The 24,209-nt window shown below is 40.4% G+C and overlaps 1 long non-coding RNA gene across 1 annotated transcript in view; it reads right to left on the minus strand.

Annotated features, from left to right (window-relative positions):
* Window positions 1-20,865, minus strand: part of LOC100125594 (uncharacterized) — a 51,800-nt gene extending 30,935 nt beyond the window's left edge. Inside the window, exons 1-5 of the long non-coding RNA NR_131976.1 lie at window positions 20,736-20,865; window positions 14,206-14,359; window positions 8,573-8,750; window positions 8,238-8,496; window positions 8,074-8,144 (exon numbers count right to left, since the gene is read on the minus strand). This is a non-coding gene — a long non-coding RNA (uncharacterized LOC100125594). The remainder of the gene's footprint in view (window positions 1-8,073; window positions 8,145-8,237; window positions 8,497-8,572; window positions 8,751-14,205; window positions 14,360-20,735) is intronic.
* Between the last annotated feature and the right edge of the window lie 3,344 nt (window positions 20,866-24,209).

The raw sequence follows: 24,209 nt of genomic DNA on the forward strand, positions 1-24,209 counted from the left end.
GTTTTGGGACACCATTTGGGAGGAGAGTTGTTGGGCAGAATTTTGGAGTTTGGCTACCTATGTGACAAAGGATTCCATAGGCTATTGAAGCATTTCTATGTGCCCCCCAATATTACCACTAGAAATGTTTGCCTACTGGACAGTAAAGCCTAGAAATATTGTAGCAAAATGCAAAGGAAATATAAAACTTATCAATTACGTATTGTGCCAGAAGACTATCATGGGTTACAAGCCTGCCACTTTCAATGGGACTCTCTCTGAATGTGCCCAAGAACTCTTAGAAGGTGAACGATATGATGACCATGAAATTCATGTCTGGAGTCACGGTGTGTGCTCTACTTTATGTCTACAGAATGCTTGGTTTTACAGAAAATTAAGCGTGGAGACCTAAAGCAGAAGAACTTGGCAGCAAAATACATATAATATTCAAGTTCTCAACAGAACTTTATGACATGATCACTAACTTGGTAAGTGTGATCTCTGGACAAAGGCTAGCACTCCATGGCATTTTAAGATTTCAAATGCTGAAGCATACAAAGGAAGTTCTCCCAGTTTCTTTAGGGAGACCATCTATAGCCACCCTAAACCCATTGTAATGTTCATCATGGGTGTCATGAGATATAAGCAACAAGATGGGAAGGAAGGTTTACAGGAGAAAAAATATGACCATATAATGGCAACATACCTGATGCTCAGGCAACAATAACCCTGGGAAGAAAACTCAATTAAAAAAAAAACCTGAAGCCCAGCTAGGGTGTTCAAACCTTGAAACATACAGGTCCAACCATGAAACAACAAACAGTTATAAGGCAGGGATCTAGTGTACCTACCCTTCCCAACTTCATTTGGCCAAATCAACCTGGAAATCCTTAGAATGTGAACAAGAGTAGAATGAGGGACAGTATGTCATCCACCCTTACTGCTTAAAAAAGAAGAGACCCCCCCATTCATAGAATCTGCCCCTCAGCTTGTCCAGAAGGCTCACTTCATGAGCAGCACCTAGTGGGAGACAGAGCATTGACCCTCAGACGAAAGCTGTACCAGAGTGTCTTCAGACGATTCATCACTGGAAATCTCCTCCAGCCATCATCCAGGAATGTGTCCAAAGCTGACTCTAACAATCCACAGAGCCATGTGTCCTTACAGGGTGTTTCATGTCATCAGGCCTCTGTGGAGGAAGCTCAGTGTTAAGGACACCAACATACCCAGTGAAAAGAACAGCTCTTCTCTTCACCTCATAAGCATCTCAGGGAATAACTCAATGTCATGAAGACCACTGCTTCAAAGAACAACATGACCTCATGGGATAGATCACCTCCTTTCTCCACAGAGTAGACCCATTGTTAGGGTTGACTTGTACAAGAAAAACAGTCAAGCCTGTCCTCCCCAAATATGCCCCAGTGACACCTTTGAGGTTCCTGTCCCACTGTGCCCAGGATCCACTTTAAAAGAAGGTTCTGAAAGACCCTAAAGGAGGGGGTTAAAAAGGCCTGTGTCAGGTCCTAATGCCAAATCCATTTGATGAAGAGGCTTTATCTGACAATTATAAAACATTAAAGATCCTTGGCTAAGGAGCATTTAGGCAAATATAATTGACTAGCTAGCTATATCCTCAACCAGACAATTGTAGCAATTAAAATTGTATCAGAAAGGATAAAGAAAACCCTCATCAAATCAGGAATTGAAAGTGCAAAAACTCTAAACCTCCCTCATATTATTAATCATTTGCACATTATATAAAACAAACTGTTATATGATTCTGGAATATAAGGTGTGAGGAGAATTGTTGGGCAAAATTGTGGAGATTGGCTACCTACCTGAGGAAGAATCCCATTTGCTATTTAAACAAAGGGTATGTCTCCTCCAGTAGTGTCAGCAGAAGTATATTGCCCTCAGGGATAAAAGCCAGGAAATATTATAGTGGAAGGCAAAGGAAATGTGATTGCAAAATAGGCAAAAAGGTTATCATGGTTCATAAGCTAGCAACTTTCAAGGGGACTCTCCACTGTGAGCTTTGATTGGCTAATTCATGACCATTTAGTTTGTCATAGTTCCTTTAACAGGAACACAGACAGCCACTCCAAATCACATTGTAATGATAATCAAGGTTACCATGAGATATAAGCAATGAAAGATGAAAGTAATTTTACTAGAGGAGAAGTTTGACCATGTGATGACAACCTATTTTGTTGCTGAGGCAACAATAACCCTGGGAAGACAACTCAATAATAAAACCTGATCCCAGACAGTGGGATCAAATCTTGACACATATTGGGCCAACCATGAAACAACCAATGGCTATAAGGATGGGATCTAGTTTGCCTAGTCTTCCCACCTTCATATGGCAAATCAAACTGAAATTCCTTAGAATTGAAACAAGAGCTGAATGTGGTACAATTTGCCACAAACCCTGAAAGGCTTGAACAAGTAGACAACTCCCATTCCCAGAATCTATTCCCAGCTGGTCTACAAGACTATCTTCATGAGCAGCATCTCAGGGGGAGAGGGGGAGACAGAGACAGAGAGCAGTGAGCCTCAGATGAAAGCTGTGCCAGGGGGTCTTCAGAGGATTCATCACTGGAAATCTTCTCCAGCCAGTCATCCATAGGTGTGTCCCAAATTGGCTATAAAGATATAAAAAGTGTTTTGACTCATCTTTGCCTCTGCCAAGGACACTCAGTGTAAGGGCACCAATGTATCCAGTGAAAGATCAACTCATCTCTTCCATAAACCTCACTTCAGAGGTTCCTCCTGCACAGCTTCCTCTGATTCAAAGGACAACCTGACCTCTTATGATAGATCACCTCCAATCTCCAGCAAGTATATCATGGGTTACAGTCCTGCTGTACAAGAAACAGAGTGGAGTAGGTCTGCCTCACATATGCCATAGAGACAACTTCACATTTGGTTTAAGATTTTACCCAGGGCACTCTTTAAAAGGTGGGTATTGAAATCCCTGAAGAACGGGGTTACAATAGGCCTCTGTCATGATCTAAGGTCCAACACCTTTCATGAAGGCTTAATCTGAACATTATTAATCCTTAAAGACCCTTGGTCAAGGAGCATTCTGGAAAGTAATTACGCAAAAAAAGAGAGATAAAAGGAATACAAATCAGAAAGGAAGAAGTCCAAACACCACTAATTTCAGATGTTATGATAGTATATATAAGTGACTCCAAAAATTCCACCAGAGAAATCCCAAGCCTGATAAACAACTTCAGTGAAGTAAGCAGGATATAAAATTAACTCAAACAAGTCAGTGGCCTTTCTCTACACAAAGGATAAACAGGTTGAGAAAGAAATTAGGGAAAAAACACCCTTCAAAATAGTCACAAATAATATAAAAAACCTTGGTGTGATTCTACCTAAGGAAGTGAAATATCTGTATGATAAGAACTTCAAGTCTCTGAAGAAAGAAATCAAAGATCTCAAAAGATGGAAAGATCTCCCATGCTCATGGATTGGCATGATTAATATAGTCAAAATGGCTATCCTGCCAAAAGCCATCTAAAGACTCAATGCAATCCCCATCAAAACTCCAACTAAATTCTTCACAGAGTTACAAAGGGCAATTTGCAAATTCATCTGGAATAACAAAAATACTAGGATAGCAAAAACTATTCTCAACAATAAAAGAACCTCTGGAGGAATCACCATCCCCAACCTCAAGCTGTACTACATAGCTATTGTGATAAAATCATCATGGTCCTGGTACAATGAGAGACAGGTAGATCAATGGAATAGAATTGAAGACCCAGAAATGAACCCACACACCTATGGTCACTTGGTCTTTGACAAAGGAGCAAAAACCATTCAGTGGAAAGAAGATAGCATCATCTTCAACAAATGGTGCTGGCTCAACTGGCAATTAGCACATAGAAAAATGTGAATTGATACATACTTATCCCCTTGTACAGAGCTCAAATATAAGTGGATCAAAGAACTCCACATAAAACCAGAGACACTGAAACTTATAGAGGAGAAAATGGGGGAAAACCTCAAAGACATGGGCACAGGGGAAAAATTCCTGAACAGAACATCAATGGCCTGTGCTGTAAGATCAAGAATCAACAAATGGGACCTCATAAAATTGCAAAGTTTCTGTAAGGCGAAGGACACTGTATATAAGACCAAAAGGCAACCAACAGATTGGGAAAAGACCTTTAATAATCCTAAATCTGATAGGGGGCTAAAATCCAATAAATATGAAGAACTCAAGAAGATGGACTCCAGAAAACTAAATAGCCTATTAAAAATCTGGTACACAGCTAAACAAATAATTTTCAACTGAGGAATACCGAATGGCTGAGAAGCACCTAAAAAAATGATCAACATCTTTAATCATCAGGGAAATGCAAATCAAAGAAACCCTGAGATTACACCTCATACCATGCAGAATGGCTAAGATCAAATACTCAGATGACAGCAGATGCTGGCAAGAATGTGGAGAGGAACACTCCTCCATCTCTGGTAGGAATGCAAACTTGTACAACTATTCTGGAAATCAGTTTGGTGGTTCCTCAGAAAATTGGACATAGTACTACCAGAGGACCCAGCAATGCCACTCCTGGGCATATGCCCAGAAGATGTTCCAACATGTAATAAGGACACATGCTCCATTATGTTCATAGCAGCCTTATTTATAATAGCGAGGACCTGGAAAGAACCCAGATGTCCTTCAACAGAGGAATGGATACAGAAAATGTGGGACATTTACACAACGAAGTACTAGCCATTTATTAAGAACAATTATTTATGAAATTCTTAGACAAATGGATGGATCTGGAGGATATCATCCTGAGTGAGGTAACCCAATCTCAAGAGAACTCACATGATATGCACACACTGATATTAGTCCAGAAGCTCAGAATCCTTCTTAGAAGGGGGAACAAAGTACCCATGTAAGGAGTTACAGAGACAAAATTAGAGCAGAGAGTGAAAGAATGGTCACCCAGAGACAGCCCCACTTGGGGATCCATCCCATAAACAACCACCAAACCCAGAAACTATGGCAGATGCCAACAAGAGTCTATTGACAGGAGCCTGATATAGCTGTCTCCTGAGGGCCTATGCCAGTGCCTGGTATATACAGAAGTGGATGTTCATAGTCATCCATTGGACAGAGCACAAGGTCCCCAGTGAAGGAGCTAGAGAAAGTACCCAAGGAGCTGAAGGGGTCTGAAGCTCCATAGGAGGAAAAACAGTATGAACTAGCCAGTACCACAAGAGCTCCTTGGAACTAAACCATCAATGAAGAAATCACATGACTGAACTTGTGGTTCTAGCAGTATATATAGCACAGGACGGCCTAGTCAGACATCAATAGGAGGAGAGGCCCTAGGTCCTGTGAAGGTTCTATGCCTAACTATAGGAGAATACTAGGACTGGGAATGGGAGTGGGTGAGTTGGGGAGCAGTAATAGAGGGGAGTGGATGGGGGATTTTTGGAGGCAAAACTTGGAAAGGAAATAACATTTGAAATGTAAATAAAGAAAATATCTAATTAAAAAAAAATACAACACATCTCTTTCACAAACATCACCTCATTAGGACCTCATGGGTCAACTCCACAATGTGACAACCACTGGTTCCAAGGACAACATGTCACAGGATAGATTTCCTCCATTTTCTAGCAGGAGGCCCAGTCCAAAGGTCCCACTATACAATGAATAGTGTCGAGCCTGTCTTTCCCAAATACACCCAAGGTACACCTTCCTGGCAGGTTTCAGACTGCACCCCAGGTCCCCTCTACAAGGCAGCTGTGGAAAACCCTGAAGAACTGGGTTATAAAATACCACTGATTTTATATTGCTGTTTGCCAATCCAAAAGAGCATGTGTAGCTAAAAACAATATCCTGGTTATGAGTTAAAAAGGCAGTGGGGGCTTCCATGGTGAGAGGCATGAGCACAGGCCACAGTGCAATTTTCCATCTAGGATCTTTGAGAAAGAGATATCCCTCATTTAAAGGAAAAATGGTTATCAATGGTATGTATGAGGAGGTTAACTTGCAGAAGTCAGTTCTTTCTTTACACCATGTTTGTCCTGGGGAATGGATTAGGGTCCCCAGGCTTAGAAGCCAATACTTTAGCACATTGAACTGTTTCCTGGATTAAATGACATGCTTTGAAATAAAGATATTATGAATATATACATTTTAGGGCATGGTGATAATATATTATTTCACCAGAAGTCCAATCCCACAGTATCCTTCCTGTGTTAGTTGACTATGTGTAGAGAGAAGAGGAATGTGTCTGGAGGCTGTGCCAGGATGCTGAGGGAGGGTGGGTGAAGGGATCAGTGGAGCACTCAGGAGGAATCAGCCTTAGAGCTCATGCCATCACAGGGCCAGCAGAGCCAGCCATAAGTCCTGCAAGTTTGTACTGAAAACCCCTTTCTTGTATCTGTTTTAAGTGTACTTGGAGGCACTGTACTTCCTGGATGATGGAATCAGAGAGTAGATAGCAGCTTGTTGAGGATGAAGACAGGCTCAGGCGAGAATCAGGTAGGGTTCTCACAGGGCTTGGCCCCTGTGGGAAGCCATATCTACATCACAGGTTGTAAGTAAAGGCAAACTATTCCCCTATCTGCACAGGAGCAGTGTGTTTATTGGGGTGTAATAGCCTTCTTGGGTCCTCTGGGGCATGAGGACCCAGCAAGGAGTCTAGGAGACAGGTCTGATCTCATGACTCCCCTCTCTGTGCTCTAGGTTGTTTCATGATGGCTGGTAGTTTCACAAATGTTCCAGCCAAGTGAGGAGCTCCATGTAACTCAGAAATCCTGGAATGAAGGTACCACTGCATGCAGGTCACCATCAGGAAGACGGGCCTTAGAGGAACTTCCAGGCATGGTAAGATGGCCAGCTGTCTGTCTCCAAATGTACCCATGAGCCATTAGAAGAAACAGTAGATACTGGAAGCAGAGTAAGACCCCAGAGTTCCTGAACTCCTTGTGATTGTGTCCAAGATGACGACAGCTGACCAGCTGGAGTCAGAAACAGAGCAATGAGCGTGTCCATCTTGTGCTCATAAGGGAAGAGAGTGGACAGGAACAGGTGAGTCCATTGCTTTTGGTGCAGCTCTCAAAACCATCCTGACTTGCTGGACAGCTTGCTCCTAACCCACCAAGATTCAGACACCTTCACAACTCACCCCAGCACTGGAACTATTATTGAGTTTGCTTGTTGCTTTGCAACCTCATATGGATGCACACTTCTCAATATCAAAACTATTTTGGAGGGACACACAGGCACACACACACTTTGAGATGTACTTATGTACAGTTCATGCTAGTGAATTTTCCAGAGAACCTCCATGCTAAACAAAGTACTTGCATATTTCATGTGACTTTAGGTGTCCTTCAAATTAGTTTTCTCTTGTCTCCACGCTCATTTGAAAACACTAACCACCTCTTCTACTGCTTCATCGGAGCCATTTGCCATGCCATGGTGAACATTTTGTCATAGGACATCTGACCACATGAAAGGTGAGGTGCACCACCTGTCCTCTGAGTGGAGTCAAGGAGAAGTCTGGAGTGTTTGACAGTTGAATTCATATCTGGATCTGGTTCCAAACATGATCATGAATAAGAACCTGTGGATGGAAAAACAACAGAGATCCTCTGGTCTGACACTGAGGGCTTTCCATTGGGTGGTTAATGGTCACCTGCCACTTTCCACCACCTACAAAAACTCAGGGATTTAAAGACCAGCATCATACCCCTCTTTAGCGCCACTCTCTTGTATACCCTGCCTTTCTCATGTATCTCACACAAAGACCCATGCTGTTTTCCTTCTGATATCCTGCAAGTATGTTGTTGTTACTATGGTTTTGTGTCCCCATGCAGCAGGCTGAAGAAATCTGGTGCCTTTGCTGCCTATAAGATCCTGTGTTGAAGTTACCAAAGAACTCCTGGGACCACACTCAACAAGGCACAAAGCCTGAGGCCAGCTTCATCTGCTTGGTGCAGGAGATATCCCTCAAGCCTTAACACACTGGATGCCATAGGGACACACAGATGATGCTCCCATGCTTAAGCCATGGGGAAGGCATGATTGAATACACGTGTTAGTCTTACCAAAACCTCTTGTTTTCAGATCTCCTTGGTGGAAGAGGCTCCTGCTGATTGGCAGAGAAGTAGGGCCAGAGCTAGAAGAGCACAGAAAATTCCATCAGCCAGACGGACTGGGATCAACAAGAGAAGAAAACCATGTTCTGATCCCAGGTCACCCATCACCTTACCCTGACCCTTTGTTGTTGGAGAAGACTATATGTGGAATTTAGAGAACTTCCTCACTCTGGACATTTCTCCTGGTAGGCGTCTAGTGACCATGGCAAGGGGCTTCTCAAGCCCCTACCTCCACTGCTGAGTATATGGTGCAAGGAGAGTCAATTGGTGTTACTGCCCCCTCAGTCTCTTAGGCATGGGCACCACTTCTCCAGTAAGATGTCTCAAGAAATACTGTCATCTGAAACAGCCAGACATACAAGACATAGATAGCTGAGAGACATTGTGTGTGAGGTGAGGGGTACTCTTTATACTGGGTCCCCTCTAAAGCAGTGACAACAGCCATTACCTACAGAAATGAAATATGGAGACGATCTGTCAACAAGTCCGAGATATTCAAAGCTGACCGATTTCTTATTTTAGGTATTGTATGTTCAAGTGAAGATTAGCCAATGGGAATGTCCACAGAGAGCTGAGAGTTTAATTTCTTAGGCAGAAGTGTTACCAAGTGTGTGATACCCAGGAACCTGGAAAAAAAATATAGGACATAAATAACTCTGAATACATAGAGTATTGACTTATTACAATAAACTTATAGTGTGTTTTAAAAAAACCTGCTGAGTTATACTAAATTATACCTATGTAAATCTACAGACACTGGACTTATTCAGCATGTCTACCTTGCAAATGAAAAGCTCTTTCCATTGTGAGAGCATCAGTAATTCTCCAGGACACATTCTTGTCTTCATTCTGTGTATTAGATCTCTGCCCTCTTCCTCTTCCATACTGCCTAGTCTCCATCCTAGAGACATCTCTACATTCTACTATTGTTTATCATTAGTGGACACTTTTGTTTCAGACTTCATTTGGGCAGTATTTCCCTCTCTTTTGAAGATTAATTTTCTTAGTATAATGTCCTTCAAGTCTACAGAAGATGACCACAAAGCTCAGTATCCTTCTCCCCTTTATATTTCTGAGAAAAGGTCTTGTTGTATTGCCTAGGCTGGCTTACAACTCCTGACCCTCCTGTTCAGAATCCTGGTTATTGTGGTGGCAGGTTTGGACCTCTTTAATTAGAAGGCCTAATTACATTCTTCCTCAATAAACGTGTGGAAATAGGCTAGCCACATTGTTAAAGGATAAGGGGTGGGTTTTTTTTTAAACTCATTTTGAAATATTCTCAATTCTCTTTGCAGTTGTCCTATCTCAGTATCTTATAAAAGCCTTATGATTGGAATTGGAGATTCTCACCAGGGCCCTGACTTTATTCAAAAAGCACTCACTTTTGTAGCAGTAATCTGGTTCACCCTCAACTTGTATTTCTGCCCTTCCATTCCTATCCTGTTGAGGGAGCAGAACTTTCTTCAGGGCACAAAGAATGTTCTTTGCTGTCATGTGAACTAGAATTAGAGAGGCTTTCAAGATTAAAGAAATTCCTAAACTAGTTCACATGTTGATATTTATTACTCATTTATCAATGGTTGGCCATATTTCCTGGACAAATGCAGTTCAACTCACAAGTTCTAAACTATGTCCACACTTTGGTTAATTTTTCCTACTATTCCATTTGCAATTTCAGAGTGTCAGGTCTTACTTGAAGGTCTTCTATCCATTTGGAGTTGATTTTTATGCAGGCAGAGATAGACATCTAATTTCATTCTTCTACATTAAATGCCATGGTTTTTTTCTCTCACCATTTGAAGTCTATATAGGAAATTCCATACTAGTCTGGGCTAAGTAGTGAGACTATAACTATATATAAATACATATATAGAAAATGTAAAACAATGATGGCTAGATTCACTTAAAACTAGTTTATCCTTTCCCGAACAACTTTTAACCCATTTGTCAAAAATAGTCATGAAGATGTTGAAACAAGAGACTGGTGAGCTTCTTGGTTTCTAAACTGTACTATGGGTAGATGTGATCTCCGTTTAAGGAATCATTTGAATGCCTCATACAGCATTAATCTATTAGTGACCTGGGCAAAGTGGAAATCAGTCATTACCCAAAAATAGCTGTCTATCATCTTCCGACGTTAAAAAATTTAAGATTTCAATTTAATTGATACAGTTGGATCTTTCCGTAATTGTGAGAATTTGGTCTAACCTCACCACAGATTTAGGTTAAGGTTGAGAAGACTATAAGACATAAATTAGCACACAGTTACAAAAATCTGGAGTGTGTAGAGTTAGAAATTTGGCTAAGAGCCTTTTCTGCTGTTAGAGGATGGAAGTTCAATTCCTAGCACACACATAGTGTTGCTCACAACTGTTATAATTTCAGCTCCATGTATCCAGTACCTCTGGCCTCTATGGGAATCTTCATTCACATGCACTTCTGGTAAGAACACTTATGGCTGTCTATAGGATTCCACTAAGGAAGTTCGGGGTGAGAGCACAAGCCATGAGGCTCAGAAGAGAAAATGCTATATTCCAGAGCAATTCCAAGGGTACTGCCAGAGTTTACTCAAAGTCTCACAAAGACAATGGTGCCAGAAGGGCCTGAACAGAAATGCCAAAGGTTTACCCAGCTTGTGTTCCCGCCTTCCCAATGCAAAGAGACCATCATAATTTGGAAAGAGCAAAATCATGGCAACCAAGCAGATTTCATTACTGTGTGCCCGAGAAGTAATCTCTTTTGTACAGTGTGGAGGAATAATCTCCCAATAAAAAATGATGGCTCATTCCAAAGGACAGGAAGTAGAAGGTGGGAGTTTCAGTAGAGAGATTGGAACTCCAGGAAGTATTCATTGCTGGGAGATATTCCCTGGATGAACTCCTAGGAAGTTGGACATATGAGGTTACTAGCCACATGGCAGACATAGTGTTATTTAAATGGGCTAAATATACAAAGACAACAGATGAGCTCTTGCTGCTGAGAATTTTTTTAAAAATCACGCCTAAAACCCTTAACCCCCAAATTTTTAAGACTTCTTTATTTAAATGCTTGTTCTTCTCCCTAAGAGAAACACCAGAAACAATGTTTGTCTTTTATCTCAAAATTTTTATACTTCTTTATTTTAATGCTTATTTTCCCCCCTAACAGGAATACCTGAAACTATGTTCTTGCCTTCTAACCTAAAATTCCCCTGAAAACTTACAATTTGTTTAAAATTCCTTTTAAGCCTCAAAAATCATATTTAATCCACTCTAACAGGACAAACCATCAATGTTAAGAATCATTATTAAATTGCTAATTAACAACCAATTTCCTTTTACAGACAAATTATTACTACTGCATATCCCAGATACATAATTACCGTGATATATTCTTCCTCGTCCATCTACAGCACATAAATTCTCAACCTTTCCCTCTGGTTTTCTTAATAAAACACATGTAATTCCCCCTTAAAGGATTCCTTCCAGGACTACGTTCCTTAAACACTCTGGCCTTTTTTTCTAAGACCATAATAACAGACCAGCAAAATGTTCACAATCAAGCTGTTTCAGGTTCCATATATACATTACCCACACTGTGCAGACATCCCCCTGCTGGAATTCTGCCCCCTGTTGTGATTATTCTACAGGTTTATCACTACAAAAGGAGGAAATAGAGTGCTGCTTCCACAAGCCAGAGAGAGAAGCACCCTCCATCTCCCTGGACCAGCCTAGGGCAGTAAAGCTTCCTTTGTCCAGACACATCTTCTGACTGAAGGCTTCTAAGACACCAAGCCCCACAGATGACAGCTGAGACCCACTGATGACAGACTTGAGACCTTCCAGAAAGTAATGAACTCTCTGCCAGAGACTAATGCATATGGAAGTTAGGGACATGTATATGATAGTAAGGAAAATGTTATGTCTATATCAATAAATCAAATGTTGTTTAAAACTGATGTTAATACCCTCACAAACCCTATGCAAATCTACTCGATGACAACCTGCTGAACAATTATTCGTTCAACAAACCCTTTTCATCTCAGCCTCACAACCATGGCCGCTGGACAGCTATTCATATTAAAGTCCATGGATGCCCCCCCACCCCAACACACACACACACAATTCCCTGGATACGTCAAGAGGGGATAACAGATTCCTCAATCTCTGAATCCCTGACAGGACTATAATTAACTATGGATACCATTTTTTTCCCTCATTACCTGACCACCTTTTCCAATCTGCTGACATTGTGCTGGGACATCACATCAACACTAACCGCTGCTGATACATCACTTCAAAACTAACTTCCATTAGTGCACGAAGGATGCCCAACACTATTGATATTGCTGGTATTCCTTCCTGGATTCATCACTCTCATCTCAAGAAAGCACCTGAGGATTTCATAGAAAGAAAAACTTGCCAACAGAGGTGAAATCTGACTTAATGGAGATCCTTCAAGATTAAAATTTTCAAGGTTTAATATTTTATCGCTAATCTTTTCTTACTCACATTTTATACTATGATAGTCATAATGTTAGCATATTAGATTATATTCACGCCCTTAAAGTTTAGCTGTTCTAGTCCACATAGAACATGCACTTGAAAACTGAAGCTTGTGCTCTCATGTATAAGACATTTTTACAACATGTAATTGATCTAAGTTGAAGCAGATTACTGTAAGCTCTTTCACTGCCATTCTGGGATGAAGTGTGGGCATTTACAATTTAAAAAGAACCTACAAGTCATCCTAATCTATGCATGTCCAGCACAACTAGGCAAACTTGCTAGGGTACTGGTGCATATCATTAGGCTTTTTGTAGATGTGGAACTATTGTCTTCCTGGGGAAAGACCAACAATGGTGTATTTATCCTTTGTCCCAAACCTAAAACCAACCCTGCCAATTAAAATAATTTAACATTGTAAATTCCTAACCTAAACTCTTGAGACATCTATAACTATTCTGGCAAATTGCTCTGGGATGCCAGAATACCTTGAGCAATTCAGTTGTGTTGGACCTGGGTTCCTCAATCACAATTCAAAGATATTAGGTAAAACAAGAAGTGTCTAAGCCCACAGTCTTCAATAGAGAATTCTTTCTGGTGCCTTAGATTCCCCTGGTACACAAGTCTATAGGGTCTGGTAACTATCTTCTCACCTATTCTATTCTCCCCAAGACACCTTCACCTATCTCTTTAAATGGAATTCCTCCGGACTATGTTAGCAGCAACCATTTCTTCCTCAATCTATCTTCATCTAACCTGACACAGTTTTATTGGTTCTACCTTGATCCAAAATGCTCTTATTAGGTAGGAATGTCCTACAACCTTTCAACTGTAGAACTGTCACAAACCACTGCTGATGCCTGTTCATGGTCCTAGGCCATATCAATCATAGGTGACATATAAGGACAAGAACTATGCATCCTGTCAAAGGTATCAGGTTACCTGGCTTCTCTCTCAGTGCATAATTGTGAAGATAGTATCCAGAACCTCACTATGAGAGTTACCACATGTCAACAACTGTTCCTTCCTGTCCCTTCTGATACTTGGTGAACATGTATCAAAGGTATCAGGTTATCTACATTTTCCAATGTCTATTGGTCTCCCACTTTGTCCAATGTCCATTGGTCTCCCACATTGTGCATGGGATACATCCACTCATTTGTGGCATTACTCACATCTGTCCCCAAGTTTATATCTACAATGGGGATGCAAGCCACCTACCTTTAGCCATGACACCAGGCCACACTTGATCAAAACATGTAGTAGCCATACTATTCCACTCTTAATGAGTGCAGGAATGCAGGGTCTACTGTACTAGAAACATCAGTTTTCCTCAAAGATCAAGTGTTTAGAACCTTGAATATCTACTCAAGTTTAACAAGATTTAGGGTTCTTAGATGACTCAATATCCAGGGTGGATACCAAGTAGACATATTGGCAGAAGTAGTATCGAGGAATCAGTGAGGTCTCAGTTTGCATTCAAAGAAACAAATAGCATTGTGTAGTCTTTGGAGAACTTTTTTATGCCAACAAGTCAAGAACAATCAGGGACACTTTCATCATTGTGAAAAAACGATCTTAAAACTTAAATACTCACCTAAAAGGCAGGAAACAATCGGAACTAATCACTGGTCAACTGGTCCCCCATAGTTAACACCTGCTTTAACTGCAGCATGACCCTATCCAGGAGTATTTCAAGAACAGGGCACATCTCTGATTCATCTCTCATATATGATCACATTCTATATTGCCTACAAATTAACAAAAGGAAATGAGAGACCTGATGCCATGATTACGGCTGTGGATGGAATTGTTAAAACAAGCTAGAATGTTACACCAACAATTTCACCTTTCCCCTCAGAATTTTCATAATCTCTTGCCCAAATTGCCCATGTCACAGTATACACATTTTACAAGATACAGTGCAATGTTCACACCCCTTGAACCATTGGGGCCTCTTGGCTTATAAGAAGTTAACCCTAGAGGTCTACTCCCCAATGCAATCTGACAATGATATCATCCATTACCCAGCCTTTGGTAATCTTAGATATGTACGTGTTGTGGTAAATATTTACTCTGCCTTCTATACGAGGTGGCCATGACAGGAGAAAAGGCCTATCATTCTATTAAGGCCATGAAATCAACAATATTAATAAGGGGAGTGCTGTGAACACTCTTGTCTGGCAATAGACATGCTTACTCATTTGAATAGTTCAGCAGTTGTTATCCTCGTGGAGGATCAGTCACTCCTTTGGGATACCCTATCATCTTCAAGGACAAACAATCATAAAGAGAACAAATCACTCCTTAAAGGGAGCACTTGCTTGGCTCCTCTCCCAAGAATCCAAAAGAGATCCACACCTAGGATTGATACCAATCCTATTTCATGAGATCTTTCTCTCCTTCAGTGAGCAAAGGCTGAGCTCTGCTACCAAACATTGGAAACTTTTGCCGAGGAACACTTCCCTCCCATTGGTTACATGGAGGGACCCAATAACCTCTCAATGAGAGTTTCCCACTCTTCTTACAAGAAGTGAAACTATGCTTGTGTTTTCTCCCTGGACACAACCACACCAATATCCATGCCCTCAAGAGACATTTGCCTTGCCATGGACCAAAGGCCAATGAAGGAGCCAGAAGAGAACCAGAATCCAGAGATGTAATTCACATACTGTGAAGAGAGAATCTCGGGGGCAGAAGATACCATAGAAAACATTGACACAACTGTCAGAGAAAATGCAAAATGCAAAAAGCTCCTACCCCAAAACATCCAGGACATCCAGGACACAATGAGAAGACCAAACCAAAGGATAATAGGTATAGAAAAGAGTGAAGATTCCCAACTTAAAGGGCCAGTAAATATCTTCAATAAAATTATAGAAGAAAACTTCCCTAACCTAAAGAAAGAGATGCCCATGAACATACAAGGAGCCCACAGAATTCCAAATAGTTTGGACCAGAAAAGAAATTCCTCCCATCACATAATAATCAAAACACCAAATGCACAAAACAAAGAAAGAATATTAAAAGCAGTAAGGGAAAAAGGTCAACTAATATATAAATGCAGACCTATCAGAATTGCACCAGACTTCTCACCAGAGACTATGATAGGTCAAAGATCCTGGGCAGATGTCATACAGAAATTAAGAGCACATAAATGCCAGATGCCTACTATGCCCAGAAAAACTCTCAATTACCATACATGGAGAAACCAAGATATTCCATTACAAAACCAAATTTACACAATATCTTACCAGAAATCCAACCCTACAAAGGATAATAGATGGAAAATGCCACCTCAAGGAAGGAACTAGACAAAGCAAGTAAGTAATCTTCTTTCAATAAACCCAGAAGAAGGTAGACACACAAACATAAAAAGAACATCAAAAATAACAGGAAGCAACAATCACTTTTGCTTTATATCTCTTAACATCAATGGACTCAATTCCCCAATAAAAAGCCATAGACTAAAGACTAGATAAGTCTGTGGCTCCAGGAAGAGAGCACAGCTGTTAGAGAGTATAACAGGATGGCTGCTCTAGGCAGAGAGCTTAATCAGTAAATCTACTTTACTTGCTTCTTATAGGCAGATACTAGTGAAAATTGAATTAATTGCCTTAAAGATGGTATAATGCTCTAATAAGTCTTACACGATACTCATATTCTTTCTAATGTGGGATCCATGGGAACTTTGGTTAAAATCCTGGTTTGACAAGCTCCCTGCTTATAAGCAGGGGCAGATGGAAGTGTGAATCAATTGTTTTAAAGATGGTAAAATAAGGTCTGCAGGATAATTAACTCATATTCTTTGAACGTGGGCTCTACTGGAATTTTGGGTTGATTATCCTGACATGAAAGATTAGGAAAAAGGCCTGAAATAGGTTTTTACACTAAGAAAAATGTTTTTAGGATAGAAGGGAAATTGTATGAAAACAATTGTTTAGGGAAGATTTGAAGTCCTGCAGGATAACTCATTCTTTGAACATGGACTCCATGGGAATTTTAGGTTAATTTCCTGGCATGGCAAAATAGAAAAAGCCTAAGAATAGGCACATACAGTATTTTAGTTTACTTCATTTGTTTTAGATTGTTTTAATTTCCACTGGATGTGATTTTGAATTTTGTGGTTATATTAGTCTTCTGGGAGAGAGGTCAAAATTAAGATTTTTTTTCTGGTTACTGGCCCAAGGATATGCTGATTGGGGAGAAAGGTTTTGTCTTTGTGTTTTTAGATAAGGCGATTAGTGTGTATACACCTTCCAGAATCATATGGATCAGATATGATGAAGGGAGACCCCTAAAGGTCTAGATTCAAGAGAGTCAAACAAAAAGATATCTTGATAATACTAAAACTTTGTTTTGAGATTTGTATATTACAGAATATACAGCCTTAGTGACTCTCATCGGCAGGGATGTTGAACTGACCTGCTTTCAACTTCTGATCTCTTGAACTTTTAGCCAGATCCAGTCAGGATACAGACACCAGACACTAAAACAATCATTGGTGTGGTCTTTTTAAGGCCAACCAGCTACCCATTTTACCTACACTTCCCCACTTCAAATATATCCCATCACCCATATTCAGCTTGGAGAAGTTATGAAGAGTCTTTGCCCCAGTTTTCTGGACTTTGAGGTCTAGAGGTGGTTATTCTAGTTGTCTTCCTGGGGAATGTTGAAATGGTCATAATTAAAACAGGGAAGAAAGAGCTACAATTGATTGTGTAATAATAGTTGCATTTGCTAGAAATCTTTACAATACTTACTAAATTGAAGTCATAATTTCTTATTTTGGTATAGAATTTATGTCGATACAGAATCAAGGTTAGCATTGGTATAAATTTCTTCTATTGATACAAAAACTTTAAAAGTACAAGGTTTCCACCCAGCCCTGTCATTACAAACTGATCTGAGATGTTTAAGCCGGCGAGTTAAGGGCAAAATAGCAAATTCAGGATTCTAAGTTTATTGTTAGGGTGTTTTCAGACAACTTAATTAGAACTAGCTCAGAGTAGTTAACAGACAACAGTCCAGATTAATTGACATAGATAGTTGGTTTTCAAAAACATCAAAAATCCACAGAATATGATATATAATGTTATTTATTATTTTGTTGATGAGACCTATCTGCTCCTAGAAGTCCCACTTTGGGGATTCAAAGAAGAAATTGAGCATCTCTACCTCCAGGTAAGGTAGAGATTGCAGCTAGGAGGCCACTGGGCAGAAATTGCCTATCATTCCTGCAGATCTATACCATTCTTGAGAGGACACAATTTACAGGTTAGGACAGCTTAGTTCTGCTGAGACAGAATGAGGTAGTCCTTAACAATTCCTGTTTTTCAAAGGACTGTCAGATGACCCTGGGCAAGAAGGCTGAAAACTGATGCTCCAACTTCCTCACTGACTGGAGCTGTATAGGTAGGCAGCTGTCTCTACAACTTGTCTTAGTTCTGGAAGCTGTGTTAGGCTTTCTATATTTTCAGATAATGTTGCTCAATTTTCTGATGGTGTTGAAAGACTACATATTGCCGGGCGTGGTGGCATACACCTTAAATCCCAGCACTTGGGAGGCAGAGGCAGGCAGATTTCTGAGTTCGAGGCCAGCCTGGTCTACAAAGTGAATTCCAGGACAGCCAGGCCTAAACAGAGAAACCCTGTCTCGAAAAACAAAACAAAACAAAACAAAACAAAACAAAACAAACAAGAAAGACTACTTATAGTCTCATAGCCAACCCAGGCTATTTAACACTGAGAAAATGTATTTGAGAATATAGTTCTCAGATAGTATACAAGCAAAATCAGGACATAACATATGGAGTTATAAGTCTTTTATGTTAGAATAAATGACAGAGTGTTCTATTTAATTGTCCAAGATGATGGACGGGATGTTAGGTGTATCTTATAATTTAAAAAAATGGTCAACCCTATAGGAGGAACAACAATATGAACTAACCAGGACCCACAGAGCTGTGTCTCTAGCTGCATATGTAGCAGAGGATGGCCTAGTTGGCCATCAGTGAGAGGAGAGGCCCTTGGTACTGCAAAGATCATTATGCCCCAATACAGAGGATTGCCAGGGCCAGAAAGTGGGAATGGGTGGGTTGGGGAACAGGGGGAAGAGGGGAATGGAGGGGGCTTCAGGGATAGCATTTAAAATGTAAATGAAGAAAATATCTAACAAAAAAGACAAATGGTAAAAAAAAAAAAAACAGTCTACAAAAGATAGTTAAAAAAAAAACAAATTGAATTTGAAATAAAAACACCATAGATTTGAGACTGAAGAAAAAAAAAAGGCAAGCAAAGCAGGGGAAGCAAGCCAGTAAGCAACATTCCTCCATGGCTCTGCTTCCACTCCTGCCTCCAAGTTCCCACCCTGTGTGAGTTCCTATCCTGACTTCCTTCTGTAATGAACAGTAATGTGGAAGTGTAAGCTGAATAAACCCTTCCTCCACCCACCAACACCCCCCCAAAAAAAAAAAACAAAGAGAAGTGGACAGGATAGCAAGACAGTTAAAATGAAGATACTGGAAGCAGGAGGGGCAGGCCTGTGCATGCACAGAAACCAAATATCAAACGCTTCAGGAGCCACTCACCCTGTGGTTTTCTACCCTGTCCTTCGTGGCAGACTCTCTCACTGCCACTTGGGAATCAGCAACTTAGCTAGACTGGCAAGCCAGTGAGCTCTAGGGAAGATGGTCTCCCTCTCCCCAGGGCCAGGATAATCAGCAAAACTACTTACCTAGTCTACATAGGTGCAGGGTGTCAAGAATAAGGTCTTCATTCTCACAACCAAGAGCACTTTACCAACTGACGTGCTCCTTGGTCAAAGGTAATTTTTATGGCAACTGCTATCATGATTGTATGTTTCAGTAGATTGAATTTCTTGCTCCTAAAATTATGTGTTAAGTTCTAACTACAGAACCTGTTAAGGCAACAATGTTAGAACTAAGGGTGTATTAGTTATTTTGCATAGTTGTGACAAATTTCTGATAAGAGTAATGGAAGAGATGATTTAATTATTTTGACAGACTGTACCAGTGTTTATATTTGCTTGGCCCTGTGAGCTTGAGCACAAGGACATAGTGGCAGCAGAGTGTAGGACACAGCACTGTTCACACACACTGCAGGGGTCAGAGAAGCAGAGAGAATCTATAAGATATTTTCATGGTTCAAAACCAGTAAGACCCACCTTCCATTGTCCAGAAACTTCCAAATTCTCCCCAAATAGCAAAGCTTGAGAGAAGACCAAACAAGAATTCAAAACACAAGTCTATGGGGCACAGTTTAGATTCAACCATGCTAAGAATCTTTCAAGATGTAACCAAGTTGAATTCATGAGATTAGAGTGGGCTCTAATCCCGTGGATTTCATTTACAAAGTAAAGCACATAGTATAATGGAAAGACAGGCAGACAGTGTAGTGATGGTGAGCCAAAAGCCAAGAGACACCTAGTATTGCAAACCAACATCTGAAGCTAACATAAGCTAAGACCTTCCAGAGCACCCAGCCCGGACAAAACCTTGCTTTTACACTCCTAGACACCAGTGTGTGAGGCAATAAATTTACCTGAGCCGGGCAGTGGTGGCGCACGCCTTTAATCCGAGCACTTGGGAGGCAGAGGCAGGCAGTTTTCAGAGTTCGAGGCCAGCCTGGTCTACACAGTGAGTTCCAGGACAGCCAGGGCTACACAGAGAAACCCTGTCTCGAAAATAAATAAATAAATATTTACCTTAACTCAAGTTTGTTACAGCAGTCCTAGAAATCTTACTTCCTCTCCCTCCTCAGAAACCTTCCCGCCATTAATTGCTGGCATATCCTTCCATCATAAAGAAGGTGTCTTTAAATGGAGTAACCTGCTTCAGATATGTACAAAAATGTAATGGGCAGGCTATGCTCTTAACTACTTTACAACTCAAGTAAGGAAATTAAATGGTGCTGCACTGTGTACTACACCTGGTTTAAGAAACCAACGCTTGTCGCCAAGAAGCTCATATAAAGGTGAAAAAAAAAAAAAAAAACAGTAACGTTCTCCTGCAGTAAATGTTTCTATTAGGTAGATATCAGATACTTTAGTTAAATATCTAAACTTTTAGACGGCTAAAATTTTAGACATTTACTACATTTACCCACTTTTCATTTGAAACAACAACCCGCTTGAGCTTACAGCCCCAGGGTCCAAAGGAGTCCTCCAAGAACACGCAGCAGCACTGCCCACCAACGGCTTCAACCAGAGGCCTTTGCGCAGGAGCAACGGCAAAGTTTGTTAACTGCCTTACCCAGAAGCCTTTGCGCTCGAATATAATGCACACCAACTGCCTCACCCAGAAGCCTTTGCTGTTCAAATATAATGCACCACAGCTGCCTCACCCAGAGTCCTTTGTGCCCCCGACATCAACGGGGATTAAAAACATGGAAGGCCCCTTTCTCCTACCTACATGCAATACAGGAAAGAATAAAGTCATCATTTCGGGTAGAAAGACAGTCCAACTTGAGTTTGCAATAAGCACACAACACAGTGAGCTTCAGTTTTCCCAGTGGAGGAGGTTCGTGTCCCCATCAGGATGACCTTTGTATTCCAAGGTTATCCAGAATTCCAGATGTGTCAATTGCACAGTTGTTTAGGTTCTAGGAAGAAGGGAATGTGTTTATACATGAGAGAAAATTGAATATTGGCAATATAGTAGAGAAAATGAGGTTTAAAGATCCTACAGTATGGCCGAGTAAGTTCTGAAGTACAGATAAATAGCTAAAAACATAAAAGATTGCCCAGTCAGCCCTTTTTCGGGGGAGGGAGGGAGGGATGGAGGGAAGGAGGAAGGGAGGGAGAGAGGGAGGGAGGGAGGGTACCTAGTTCATGGAAAGCAGATTTCCCAAATTGCCCAGATAATGTCTTTATTCTCAGAATGTGTTGGACCATCAAAAACGAATTTTATCTATTATCACCATAAGCTGACTGATTTGGAATCCTCTGCTATTGTTGGCATACAAACCCTTGGAGATAAAGACTGCTATCACAGCATATTTCCAAGAGCTGTGGAGCCAGAATTCTGGGCTGACATTCAGGGCTGTCAAGAGAGCAATATGGGCATGAACAAGGGACTTGTCTTGTCCTCTCTTATTCTTCTTTGTAACACTTAAATGTAACCCACCTCCAGTGAGGTTTCCACATGTACAGTTCTCACACCTGCGTGGTAGGCCCTGGGAAAGCTTATTTCTTTTCAAAAAGGAATTTCCTTTTTAGTTAACATTTTATATATAAAAAACAAATAGATGTATACATACAAATGGGTGAGTCCATTTAGTGTTTCCATATGAAAATATTTTATGGGCTGACTGACCACCTGGTATTAGATATCCCATTACAGGGTTCATCCATAGAGAACACTCAATTTTCCTCTTTAATGGTCATTAATTGCCTCTAACATTTCTTGTACTGCTCTTGTGAGAGTTCTCCTGACCATGCTGCCACAGCAACCTGGGTTGTCATCATTCAGATCTTATCTAGAAAACCATATGGTCAAGAGTTATGATTAGTTTCCTTGAATATACAATCTTGTACCATGTAGCAAAAATAGTTAAAGAAAAAGAGGTCATGGATTTGAGTTGAGAGACACAAAAATAGAAAGTACATAAATATGGAACACATGTATCAATTTTTAAAAAATTGATAAAAGTGAAAGAGTTTCCCTAATATGAGGAGGATTTGTTGGAAATTTTCCAAATGGATTTTTAGATTTTCAATAAAAATACTTTTATGGAAATGGCAACAAAAGATCTGCTATTTTCTATTTTATCAAATAATGCATACAATGTTATTTTTCTCTTTACTTTTGCCCTCAACAGATGTTATGATATTATTAGTTGTTCCTGTGTCTGTCCCTTCACAATATCCCTTGTATTCAAAGTTGAATATCCTTGTAGAGAAAACACTGTTTTAAAATAGGCTATAAATTTTATGCATGGTAGAAACAATGATGAATCCAGAAATTTAATAATATAAAGCCAATACCTTAGATATTCTTAATATTTTGCATACTTAATGCTTGCATGAAAAGATTTTATGGATGTGTGGTCCCACAAAGAAAATATCTAATAATTTTATTAAAATAGTACTTAATTAAAAAATATATAATAGGCTAGTGAGATGCCACTGGCTGTTCTTACAGAGATCTTGAGTTCAATTCTCAGCAAACACGTGGTGGTTCATCACCACCGATGTAAGCGTTCTGATGCCCTCTTCTGGCAGCAGGTATACATGCAGACAGAGCACGCATGTAAATGAATAAATATTTTTTCAAGTTTAAAAAATATATTATAAAGTTAATGGTGATGATTTTAAGTAAAAAGGGCTCCCCTAAGATATAAAAAGATAAATAAGAAAGAAGTAGAGGGAATGAATATGGTCAAAGTCCACATTCATACACTGAAATATAGTGAATTCCTTTAAATACATAAATAAAATATTCACTAGTAAAAATGTAAATTGAATATGCACTGTAAAAAAAAACTAGAGTGAAAACAGTGAATGTATTGTCATGTAAGCCAATTACTTTATAAATGTAATTAAGAAATGGCAGTCATGGGGAAAGGTAGCCTTTTAAAATCAATGAGTTGTTTTTTTTTTTTTTTTTTTCAAAAGTAACTACCTGTGCTTACTGGTTAAGCAAGAAAAGATGGATAACCATTGTCTCTGTACTGTAGGCTTAGATTTTTCAAAGCCTACTTTATATGGGTTCTGAAACACTTTGACCTCCCTTCTAGTCCACTATCCATCAGAGCTAGTGGAAAGGAAAGGTTAAGAGGGCAAAGTACGGGGTAGACCTCTTTAGAAACAGTTCTTTGATGGGATTCCAATTGTTGTTGTCAGGATAGCAGCAGTTCAGTTTACACAAATCATAGTGGCAGCTGGATGCACTGCCAAGCACCATTCGTGAATCAGCAATGGCAGTTTGATTCAGAAGAAACCTTGAGGCTCTGCAAATCTGCCCAAGACCAAGGAAGTGGCAAGGAGCCACGGAAATATCACAATAAGTTCTTCGATGCATTTCTCTCTACTAAGTCATGACAAGTAATGATGAGTAAAGAAGGCAAAGCAAACCAGTGCCAGAGCATTGCCAGTGAAGACCAGGGTCAGCAAAACTCAACAGAGACCAGCAAAGAGAGTGGCAAGGTGAACCAGTGCCAGAGTGTCGTCCACTGTCTGTTGGTTATATTTATACACTTTCTAAATACCGTGTGTCCCCTCAAGCTTCTCTCTTCTACCACAAAAGTAACTTGATTCTCACTGGGACCTCCCGATATCCTTCCCCACATAATTCTGTTACCTTGTGCCATGGAGACCCTGTAGTTTAGATCTGCAGGACCAGATCTACTCCTCTGACTTCACCTCTGGCATAGTCTGCTACCCCAGGTCAGCACAGCACCAGATTGGTGGTCATCCCAGGTCAGCTCCCTGTCTGGGATCCGTGGGGCTATACTGATAGTCATCTTGGACTCACTCCTGATCCAGGCCATTAAAGTGGGCCCACGTGGGTATTGTCTGTCTTGTGCTCACTCCCCACCCTGGAAGCCAATCTGGGACAAAAGGACATTTCTTTTTCAAGG

Source organism: Mus musculus, chromosome 2 (genome assembly GCF_000001635.26).
Source record: "Mus musculus strain C57BL/6J chromosome 2, GRCm38.p6 C57BL/6J".
Lineage (NCBI taxonomy): Eukaryota > Metazoa > Chordata > Mammalia > Rodentia > Muridae > Mus > Mus musculus.